The sequence below is a fragment of the Pan paniscus genome, chromosome 8, assembly GCF_029289425.2.
Source record: "Pan paniscus chromosome 8, NHGRI_mPanPan1-v2.0_pri, whole genome shotgun sequence".
Lineage (NCBI taxonomy): Eukaryota > Metazoa > Chordata > Mammalia > Primates > Hominidae > Pan > Pan paniscus.
This window is the reverse complement of record NC_073257.2, coordinates 143,872,710-143,885,247: the sequence shown is the minus strand read 5'-3', so window position 1 is coordinate 143,885,247 and position 12,538 is coordinate 143,872,710. Positions and strand designations below refer to the sequence as shown.

The 12,538-nt window shown below is 45.6% G+C and overlaps 1 protein-coding gene across 2 annotated transcripts in view; it reads right to left on the bottom strand.

Annotated features, from left to right (window-relative positions):
- The window catches only part of PPP2R2D (protein phosphatase 2 regulatory subunit Bdelta), a 62,669-nt gene that overhangs the window by 31,388 nt on the left and 18,743 nt on the right, over nucleotides 1–12,538 (bottom strand). The window lies entirely within an intron of this gene.

The window sequence follows — 12,538 nt, the reverse complement described above, 5'->3', positions numbered from 1 at the left end:
ACAATACCAAAAAATTAATAAAAAGGAGCAAAAGGACGATAAACATATACAACTTTCTCCGAGACTAAAGCAAAACTGTCTTGGCAAACTTGTAATTACCAAGTGGCCACTTATTGGTTCTGGTGCAGAGAACCTGCCGGCACAGGTGAATGGGCGAGTTTTACTCCACCCCCATGCCTGGGCCCCTGGAGCACCAGGATTTATCTAGACTAGGTTGTCTTGATAAAAGGATAAAGGGTAGAAATTTAGAAAATTCATCTGTAAAAGAAAAAAATAGAGGAAAAAAATGGGTCCTGAAGAATGTTGCCTAATTTTATAATGCATACCTAATGTTAACTTTTAAAATAAATCTGATTCTTATACAATAGTAATAAAAATGTTGTAATATTCTATGCAATAACTTTTGTTGGCTTCTGTACAATGTAATATTCTAGACAGTAGAAGTTCCATGTCATTGTCTGGATACAGTTACCACCACTGATAATGATGACATCATTGCCAAGTAAGACAACTGTCAGGGAGGCCTTGAGATCTCTGACAGCATAACAAAGACCCCAGACACCAGCTCAACAGAGGCCAAGACCCCGGGGCAGAAGGAACACCAACACTAAGCAGTGAGAAAGTCCTCAGGTGTCCTGAGGCTAACCCTTCGGGTTGGGAAGGGAGTGTCTGGATTTATGACCAACTATTAAATTAAAAAAAAAAAAAAATCTCAGGTCTGTGACTTGGACAAAGATTTTCTGTTTTCAGGGGGAGTTCCATGACAGACTCTGGAGGAGGCTGGCTTCTCCGCAGTGCTGCTGTGTCGCGTGGGGACTGAGGATAAGGCCTGGCGTGGCCTCCCGAGGGGCCATCAGAGCTTGTCCTATGGCCACAGTGGGACTCCTCGCCTTACCCTGCAGTGTGGGGGAGTCTCAGGAACAGCTAGATCACTACAAGCTCGCCTCCCTGCTGGGCACCAACTCAAGGGCTCGCAGTGACCTGGGCACACCCAGGGCCCACGGTATGTTTATAGTAGGAAGTAAAAAAACAACTAAATGGCTATTGTAAACAACCTACTTACTAAGAAGAAATGGGCCCTAAAGCTGAAGTGACTCAAACAGCTCCCTCCAAAAGTGGCTAGAATGCAATTCTGACAGGTCTGCAAAGGTGTTTTAATCGTGTTAGTGAAGGATTTCCACCAACATCTACACAGCAAGCTCCCGCGGCTGGCACTGTTTGCTGGCCTCACACGGGAATCCCTGGCCTGGGAGTTCTTTCTTTTCAAAATCTTCAGACTTTGGAAGAAGGATTAGGTTGTTTCTTCGAAGCGTCACTATTAAATTACTGAAAATAACCTAACTTGCTTAAATGAAACTAAAATATTATGTATTGGATTAAAAAGGTCTAAATCTATGTCATTTATACCCAGAGGGTGTATAAAATTACATAATTAATGGTATTCTAACTCTGTCAGTGATTTTCAAACTTAATTATAATGGACTGAGTCTTTTAAAAGAGAAACTCCTGTAACTGTCAGTGCTGGGAAGTTTCATTAAGCTACACAAACACGCGTGAACCGAAAATTAGAAACACTGCAGTGCTCAATCTCTAAACCCAAACTAAATACACAAAATTACAAAACCAACGTTTAAATTATCAACATCAAATTAATCTGATGGAGACAGTTTTTAAAAACCAGACTGATGCTGAAGGCATAAATATGGTACTAAAGGCACCAAGTTAGGTTTTTTTTTTTTTTTTTTTTGAGACAGGCTGGAGTACAGTGGCGCGATCTTGGCTCACCGCAACCTCCATCTCCAGGGTGCAAGTGATTCTCATGTCTCAGCCTCCTGAGTCGCCGGGATTACAGGCGTGCGCCACCACACCCAGCTAATTTTTGTATTTTTAGTAGAGACAGGGTTTTGCCATGTTGACCAGAATTGTCTCGAATTCCTGGCCTCACGTCATCAGCCCGCTTCAGTCTCAAGTGATCAACTTGCCTCAGCTTCCCAAAGTGAGTGAGGTATTTTAAACTACCATAAACTTCACCATGGCTGCGTTCTGCCTCCATTTCCCTGCTGGGGCAGGGGAGCGCTTCTGCCCATGGTACAGCCTGGCACCTCCTGGCCATCCCATGGAGACATCGGGTCTCTTCTCGGCCAGACAGGCCCCACTGCCATGTCACACTCCACCTGCCGTGGCACTGCTGCCAGCTGGCTGTCTGGCTGTGCAATCCTCATTCAACATCCGGGTCCCATCAAATCCGCAAAGTGTCCGCAGCCACCCCAAGTCCTCTCAGACCTCCCGCCGAACACGGTGGGCCATGCGTGTGTGTTCATCTCCTTTACCCTCCCACCCCCGCCCAGGTGTCAGAAGAAAGCAGAAAAAGCATCTATGTGAGCAGCTTTAACAAACGTGGGGGCAGCAAGGGGCTGGCACAGAGATGCAGAAAGTCTTCACAGAGCTGCTTGGTCCCCAGGTCGCCCCCCATTCACCCTGCCAGGTGGGAGCACACAGTTTCTTGTTCCTCAGACACTGGCTACCGGCCGCCATCCCCAGGGGTGCCCTCCGAAATACTCCAGCCCTGGGGAAAGGGCCTCAATATTCAAACATTTGGGTTTTACAAGGACATGGCCAACCACAGTGAAGCTGCCAGCTGAAAAGCCCACGCCCACAGAAACAGCAGCCTCGCTACACTCCGAAATAGAAACCAACAGCCACGACCTGCAGAGCCTCAAGAAGTCACCAAAACAAAGATGGGTGGGGCCAGGAGCAGTGGCTCATGCCTGTAATCCCAGCACTTTGGGAGGCCGAGGCGGGTGGATCACCTGAGGTCAGGAGTTCGAGACCAGCCTGGCCAACATGGCAAAGCCCCATCTCTACTAAAAATACAAAAATCAGCCAGGCATGGTGGTGTGTATCTATAATCACAGCTACTCGGGAGGCTGAGGCAGGAGAATCGCTTGAACCAGGGAGGTGGGGATTGCAGGGAGCTGAGATCACGCCACTGCACTCCAGCCTGGGCAACAAAGCAAGATTCCATCTCAGTAAAAAATAACAAAAAAACGAAAACAAGGATGGAATCTGAACAAAGAGAGACGGGAAAGCCTGATTCATGTTCTGGAAATCTGCTGACTACTACCAGCCGCTACAGTACCAGGGTTTGGCTGAGCGCTTACTAGGAGCCAGGTGCTATCCTAACCACGCACAAGCCCTGTACTAACGTAGCCAGGCCTCTAAGAGCCCCAGGAAGCAGGGCTATCATCATCCCCGCCTGATGGAGGGGAGAGGAGAGGGATGCTGGAAGTGGGACCCTGCGTGCTCGAGGTGGCAAGCCCCTGCGGGTGAGTGGGGCAGGACACCTGGGCTGGTCTCAGCCAGGACACCCAGTGGGGCCCCCAGGAGAGGAAGAATATACTAAAGGAGGAAAGAGGAGCAGAAAGTGCCATGTGAAATCCAAAGGGCAACAGTAATCTTCAAAACCTTCAGATCTCCTCCAAAGGGCAGAGTGGAAAGAAAGACATGGATGACAGGAAGGATAAGACAATCAGAGGATCAGTTTCGGTGGCCCACCTCCCAGCTGACGAGTTCTAGAAACACAACAGAGAAAGCAAGGGAGAAGCATCCAAGGCCCCGTTCCCAGGCTCAGAGGCCCCGCATGGCTGATGGCAGACCCAGGCCGCGCACATCTCAACACCAGGGATAAAAAGGAGATTCTAAAAATTTCCAGAGCAAATGAACAGGTCACATGCGGAGAGGAAGGGAGTCAGATGGCATCACACAGGTTGCAGGAAACATGGTGGATGAAACCTCAAACCACCCTCAAAATTCTGGGAGAAAACAATTTTCAACCTGAAATGCTAGACCTAGTCAAGTTTTCAATCAAATCTGAGGGAGGAGTAAAAATGTTTTCGAATATGCAAAGAGCCAAAACAAACAAATGCTTTCTCAGGAAACTGCTGCGAGAGGCAATTTGGCAAAATGAGAGAAAAAGCCAAGAGAAGGAAGATGATGGATCTGACTTCCAAAAAATGGTGAGGAGAATCTCAGGACATGAGCCAGGCGGCCAGCAGGCCTCAGAGTGGCCGTTCAGGCCAGAGAGACTGGTCTGGGGACAAGAAGAGCTGAGAGCTGATCTGATGTGTTGGTATTTGATAGACCTGTTGAAGTGTTTGCTAAAAAAAAAATGCACTAAAGACACAGATAACTAAGCATATGAGAAAATCAGGCAATTAGACCTAGGAAAGTGAAAACTTGTGTGAAAAAGAAAAGGCACAGTTCAGTAATACACAATATTTACCTGTTAACGGAATACTTATGTAACAAAAACTTGCAATAGATCTCTTTCAACCTCTTTTTTTGCGGGGAGTGGGGATACACGTGGGCTGAAGGTGGTATCAGTAAAAGGCGGAATCATCGGTTGCCATACAGGAGGTTGGCACTGACGGTTCGAAACCACGGAATGAAAAGTGAGCAGTCCCAGCACGGGAGTTACAACCGGGGCGGCCTCAGGTGGCAAGAGAGGAGGGGCAGGTGACGAGGAATGAGGTCCCAGGTTTAAAGGACATTCGGGTGCTATGAGGAAGCAGACTCAGGAGCTGTGGATGGGGAAGGGGAAACGGAGTCAGTGGGATCTGTAAAACATGCCCTAGAAGTCAGGACCATGTGCCCCAGGGAGAGTCAGCTGCCGGTGGTGGCGGGGAGGGAGGCACGGAGCACAGCCGGGAGCTGCTGTGAGAATGGAGAGGGCAGGTGTGGCGGGCAGAGCACAGCCCCTCAGGCTGCACTGTTTCCATGAGGCATGAGGGAGGGTCACCTGCTAGGAGTGAAAGAGAGGACACGGGCGATGTGGAGAGCCTATGGCGGAAGTCCCCTCAGAAGAGAGAAGAGTGACGAGTCTTGAGAAATGCAGGCCTGCCTCCCAGTACCCACGCCCACTTCACACCTGAGGCCAGCAGCTTATCTTTTTAAGCTGCTCCTACATCTGAGTGGCTCTAAACCAAGCACTGCGTGGGTGGCCTCAAGACAACACAAAGCCCGTCTTCACACGGCTTACGCTTTAGTGAACGAAACACTAAGGGCAACACCAGACCACCCAGCACAGTTCCCACGATGGCATTTCCAGCCTGCCCATTCCCATGATAACATTTCCAGCCTGCCCAGCGGCTGGGAGGAGGCAGAGGCTCAGAGGATCAGGAGGGGGCGCCTGAGCAGGGCCACTCTGCGGGAAGCACAGGAGACAGAAATCCAAGGGGGTGCCTGAAACCAAGATTTCCGAGGTAGTACAGGGGGCAATGACAAGGCCGTCTGGGGTCATCAGCCTTCAGGAGATCCAGAAACTGCATCTGGAGAGAAACACAACAAAGGCAGACAAACAACTCCAGGCGTGAGTTCTGGGGTTGAGGACAGAGGCGCCTGTTGTATTATTATTCTACTTTTCTTTTATACGTACATCATTTCTAACTACTTCCTTTAACTGGTATGTCAAATATGAATGCATCAGATCAGCTCTCAGCTCTTCTTGTCCCGAGAGACAATGTCTCCTGATCCGTCTGACCCGTCTCCCCTGCCTGGACGGCCATTTGGAGGCCTGCTGGCTGCATGGCTCATATCCTGAGACTTTTCCTAACTTAATAGTTTTTGAAAACCCACTAGGTTTTTCAAAACAAAATAAAAATGTGACTATTTCACTTCTCTACTTCTCTGGATCTTCACTGCCGCCAGCCTCCGCCCACGGCACCCACCACCTCTGCTGGAGGGTTGCCGCAGCCTTCAAGGGGTTCCCCCATTTCCTCTCCTAAGCCTCAGAGCCCAATGTCCAGAAAGCAGCAGGAGGAAGCTCTTGAAAAGCATAAAGATAACATTACCAGCCTGAAAAAACCCGGTCAATACCCAAGTACCACAATCAGTCTATTACCAAAAAAGATACAGTACTTAAAACGCATCACCTAAAATTACTGAGTCATTGTCAAAACAAAAGGGATCCCTGACAGACATGATGTGAAAGTTTCCCACAGGTCCTCTTCGGCTAGTTCTGGACTGGGTCATTTAAACACACTTCCTGGCACATAACCACAGACCAGGTGCTGCTCGCGAGACCACTGCCCCTTCCTGATGGTCTCCACCTGGCCACCAGGAACTGAGGTGGCCTAGCAGCCCAGGAGGTGGTTATAAGGAAAACTAGCGCCCTACCGGAGGCACTAGCAAATCGGACCCTAGGCTAGTAGGCAGATGAACTGGTGTCCACCCTCCCTAGCTGTCAGGGAAGGGTCAGTACAAGCCACCCTGCAATGTCACACTCACACACCAGCTGAAATGAGACTGACTTTTCCAGATATCCACGGCAGCTCTCGTAGACAGCTCCTGGAGCAAACATGGGTACAGCAACTCTGAAAACCATCGGACAATATCCAATAAAGGCGAAACATGCATATCCCGTGACCCAGAAACTCCACTCCAGACACAGAGCCCCCAGAACTACATATGTGCATCACTGAACCACTTACGAGAATGTTCACAGCACGTTCACAAAAGAATCAACTCAAATGTCCATCAAGAGTAGAAAAGATGCATAAACTGTGGCATATTCATACAACAGAACATCACACAGCAATGAAAACAAATGACCATCGCGTAACACCCCAGGTTAGTTACAGAAAGCCAAACACTGCAGAGGACTTAGGGTGCAATTCCACTTATACCACATTCAAGAACGGGGTGTCCGATGTGCGATGCCAGCTGGGGTAGGAGCTCCCCCGGAGGGAGGGAGGGCCTGGCGTCCTGGCAACGTGCTCCTAGTGGGGCTGGGTATTTACTGGGGGTCTTTGCTGGGCGACAGTCAGTACTGCATATCTGGGACCTGTGCCCTCTGCAGGTATTCCATTCTGCAGCAAACAACATCCCACTGACTTCAGGCCCAAGCAGCTATCCGTCTTCACTTGGACTCTCACCGCCGCCAAGCTCTGGGCCTCCTGTACTCCAACCCGCGCACCCGTCCGACCCGCGCACCCGCCCTCTCTGAAGGCTCCATTCATCCTCTTAGTCTGAAACTTGCAATCCCTGACAGCAGCTTCTCCCAGGCCCTCTCCATGGGGGCTCTCTGTTGTCTCACACCCCACTCCCTGGGGGGAGAGTTTCTCCTTCCTTCATTTGATGCTCCCAGACCACGGCTCCTCCCTCCTCAAAATGACTGTCTCACACCTCTCCTCTCCCCTCAAACTTCCAGCACCCCAGCCACTCACCCCACTTCCCATGAATGAATCTGCTTATTTCATGAAAAACAGAAGAACCCAAAAGAGAACAGCCATAATCTCCCCGTCAAAGACACCCCCTGCAGTGGAAGAAGCCACTGCTTCCAGCAGAGGCCACCTGGAGCGGGACGACACAAGCTAGGCAGCTCTTTGGACTCGTGGTCACCACACCCTCTCCTCCCAGTCCTTCATGCACTCGCTGTAGCCAGCGCTCTGCTACCCTGACTCGGCAAGTTCACCCATTTCAACGCACCCCTACTCTGGCAACGAGTTCGTTTCCTACCATTACCCACCCAATCACTTCTCTCCTCTACACGCTGGGCAGAGGCGAGGTGCCGGGCAAGGCCATTTGTTTCCTGCTCTGCGGCACCTGGCAGAGCTGTGTGCATACTGCAGGGACTCAAACGATGACACACAACAGTCAAAAAACACATCCAGCCAGAGAGTTTTCGGAAATCACAACTCCTTCACATAAAACTTCTCTGAGAAGAATTTAGTACATATGCAGAAAGAGGAGTAGAGCTGCTCTCCAAGGATGCAGAGTTTACCGAGGCTGCCAGGCGGTGAGCTCAGCAACAGGGCACTCTGGATACGACAAACTGACAGACAAGAAAAGTGGGAAATTGTCTACCTTTTTTAATGTTTTGTGGAGCCAGGGTCTCACTATGTTGTCCAGGCTGGTCACGAACTCCTGGGCTCAAGCGATCCTCCTGCCTCAGCCTCCCAGAGTACTGAATTACAGGCGTGAGCCACTGCGCTCAGCTGGAAGTAAGAAATTTTCTACAAGCAGACACAGACGCACACGCACACACATATACACACATTTATGTGTCTTTTCAAAGAAGCTCACCCAAAGGCAAAAAGTCCATTCTGTTCAAAAACCAGACATAAACTAATAGAAGTGAATTATAAGCCTCTACCATATATTAAAAAAATGGAAAACTATTTATGTCCGAGACCCAGTAAGACTCTAGAGACACTATAATCTAAAAGCATCCAAAATTGAGTTTATCCGAATTACTGATAGAGGCCAAATGCAATACATAGGCAAACAGGGAAAGGACCCAAGGGAATCTCTGCCCCGCCCAGGTCATTGTGCACAGGGTGGGGGAGGTCGCCTAACCATGCCCACATTGAAAAATCCCGTCCCTTAACACATGCCCAGTAAGGGAAATAAATCAACATGGAGTGGCTCAGACTAAGGGCCTGTGTGTGCGCTGAAGAACGGGGCGGAGCCACTAGGAATATGCACCTTATGCTGAGGAGGGGCCTGGCTTCTTCAACCTCTGTGTGGTGGCCTCATATTCAATTTGTGAGGGGGAAACCTGCTTGGAGAATCCCTCTCTTTGCTGAGAGCTTTCCTTTTGCTTAATAAATTCTGCCTCCTCACCCTTCAATGTATCCGCATGCCTAATTTTTCCTGGTTGCAAGACAAGAAGCTGAATTTAGCTGAACTAAGGAGCAAAAAAAATCTTGCATCATTATGACTAGACTGGATAAAATGTGACAAAATAGAAAATTCTGCATACTACTTTCTAGTCACTTAAGCACTAAAAAAAAGTTTGTGGCAAATTATTCTAAAATACAGAAGTCAGAAAGAACTAAAAATTTCTCTGCTACAGGAACAAACAATATTTTTGAAATATGAGAAGTATACCATATCCTAGGAATGCAAGGTTGGTTTAACATACAAAAACAAATCAATGTAATACACCATACTAATAACATTAAAGGACAAAGACCACATGGTCATCTCAATAAATGCAGATAAAGCATTTAACAAATCCAACACCTTTTCATGATAAAAACACTCAACCAACTAAGAATAAAATGCAACTTCCTCAACTTGACAAAGAGTACCTAAAAAACCACAGCTAACATCACACTTCACGATGAGTCTGAAGGCTTTTCCCCTAAAATCAGGAACAAGACAAGGATGTTTGATTTGCTAACTTCTAGTAAACATTCTACTGGAAATTCTAGCTGGGGCAGTTAAGCAAAGAAAATAAATAAAAGGCATCCAGATTAAAAAGGAATAACATATCTCTATTCACAGATGGCATTATATTGTATACAGGAAATCCTAAGGAATCCACAAACACAAAACCTATCAGAGCTAATAAACAGGTTCAGCAAGGACACAGGATGCAAGGCCAATAAAGTCAACTGCATTTCTACACCTAGCAATGAAAAATTCAGAAATAAAAGCAAGAAAACAACTCTGTTTACAATATCATCAAAAAGAATAAATACTTAGGAATAAATTTAATCAAAGAATGACAAGATTTGTACATTGAAAACTGCAAAATATTGTAAAAAAAAAATTAAAGACCTGAATATACAGAAAGTTATCCTCTGTCACGATTGGAAAACCTAAGAAAGTATCTCCAAAGTGTTCTACAATAGTCAAGGTATTAACCCTATTAAAATCCCAGCTGCATTTTTTTTTTTTTGCAAAAATTGCCAAACTAATTCTAGAATCATATGGAAGTGCAAGGGACTCAGAATAGCCAAAATGATCTTTAAAAAGAGCAGAGGAGGAAGACTGACACTTCCTGATTTCAAACCTTACCATAAAGCTATAGTAACCAAGACAGTATGGTATTGGCATGAGGACAGACATATAGACCAATGGATCAGAGGTCAGAGTCTAGAAGGACACATACGGTCAACTGATTTTTCAACAAGTGTACCAGGACAATTAATGGTAAAAGAATACTATTTCAACAATGATGCCAGGACATCTAAATATCCACATGCAAAAGAAAAAAGCTGAACCCTTAACACCACATATAAAAATTATATATAAATGTAATTAACTGCACATAAATTCTATATATAATTATATATCAACATGGATCAGAGACCTAAATGTAAGAGCTAAATGAATAAATCTTCACAATCTTGGATTAGACAGTGGTCTCTTACATGTAATACCAAAAGCACAAACTTCTGAAAGAAAAAAATAAGGTGGACACCATCAAAATTAAAAATTCTTGTGCATCTAAGGACACCATCAAGAGACTGAAAACACAACTCATGGAATGGGAGGAATTGTTTGCAAATTATGTATCTGATAAGGGACTTGTATCCAGAATACCTGAAGAACTCTTACAACAATAAAAAGACAGGCCCGGGCACGGTGGCTAACACTGTAACCCCAGGAATTCAAGACCAGCCTGGGCAACACAGCAAGACCCAATCTCTATCAAAAATTTTTTAAAAGTTAGCCGGCTGTGGTGGTGTGTATCTGCAGTCCCAGCTACTTGGGAGGCTGAGGCAGGAGAATCGCTTGAGCCCAGGAGTTAACAGTGAGCTATGACAGCACCACTGCACTCTAGCCTGGTTGACAGAGCAAGACCCTGTCTCTAAAATAAATAAAATAAAAAGACAAGCCAATTGAAAATGTAATTTTCCAAAAATATATATATATAAATGTCCAAATAAGCACAGGAAATGCTCAACACCATTAATCACTAGGGAAATACAAATCAAAACCACCAGATACCAGTTCACAACTATTAGGATGGCTAAAATTAGACAGACAATAACAAGCGTAGGTGAAGAAAAACTGTTCATACATTGACGGCGGGATTATAAAATGTTGCAGCCACCTTGGGAAACTGTTCGGCAGTTCCACAAAAACATTAAACACAGTTGCCATATGACCAAGCTCCATTCCCAGGAATATACCCAAGAGCACAGAAAACACATGTCTATACAAAAACATGTACAAGAATGTCCACAGGTGCATTTGAAAGAGCCAAAAACTAGGAACAACCCATCAACTAACATATAAACAAAAATGGAAAACTGACCAGGAAAGGAGGGAGGACTGACGCATGCTGCAGGATACACCTTGACGGCATCACGCTGGGGAGAAGCAGCCGGGGAGCAGAGGGACACGTGGGCCAAGACTCCATTTACATGACACGTGGAGAACAGGCAAATCCACAGAAACAAAGTAATCAGTGGTTACCAGAGGGCAGAGGGTGGAGGGAATGGGAGGGACTGCTAGTGGGTTTCTTTTAGGGGTGATGGAAAGGTTCTAGAATTATCCAATTCAGATGGCCACAAAACTGAATATTCATCCGCACACTTCACAAAGGATGAGCTCTGTGCTCAATGAATTACAGCTCAAAAGCTGTTGTAAGTAAAACTACCCCATAAAAACAAATGGATCAAGTCACTAAAAGGGCCTCACAACTTGTAACCATTCTCAAATACACTCTAAAAGTAGACTAAATTATTCCAAGTTTTAAAAATAACCAACAAAAATCTGATATAAATTTGTTTTCCACAAATTACTAAATTCATTTTCCTATTTAAACCTAAAGGGACTTTGTTTTCTTTTTGGCTACTTTCCAATTTTTTTAAGAAAAAAATTGACAGATAATGGCCGGGCGCAGTAGCTCATGCCTGTAATCCCAGCACTTTGAGAGGCCGAGGCGGGCGGATCACGAGGTCAGGAGTTCAAGACCAGCCTGGCCAACATAGTGAAACTCTACTAAAAATACAAAAAATTATCCAAGTGTGGTGGTGTGCACCTGTAATCCCAGCTACTCGGGGGACTGAGGCAGGAGAATCGTGTGCACCTGGGAGGCGGAGGCTGCAGTGAGCTGAGATCAAGCCACTGCACTCCAGCCCGGGTGACAGTGTGAGATTCTGTCTCAAAAAAAAAAAAAAAAAAAAAAAAAAAAATTGACAGATAAGTATGTATCATGTACAACATGATGTCTAAAGTATACATACATTGTGGAACAATTAAATTTAGCTAATTAACAAATGTATTAGCCCACATAACTCCTTTTTGTGATGAGGAATACTTAACATCCACTCTTTTTATTTCTCAAGAATACATCAGCATTAATAATAGTTACCTTACTGTAAATACAGCCACTTTAGTTCTCACAGTCATAGACATAAGTAAATGACATGAGAGAGAAACGGTCAATCTTTTATTGTGTTTTACTCGGAAAATTAGTATTTGCATCATGCTGTGATCGTAAGTCTTGCTTTGTCTAACAAATTTCAGAAGACTTCAGAATTTGGGAACCATATTAAACCACTGCCGTTGAAGTCTATGAGAGGTAGGACCACTCTTTTCAAGGAAAATCTGATTTACTAAGAATACTCCAGGCTATTTCCCCCATGCCATGCTGAAAAATGAGAACGCCTTTATCCAAAAAAAAAAAGGCTGTCTGTCTGACTGAATATATTAACCTTTCTCTCAAACATATTAAGCAACTTGAATTACTCCTAGGCAATTGTATGCTCAATTTCATGCTTAGAAGTTATTTTTGCAA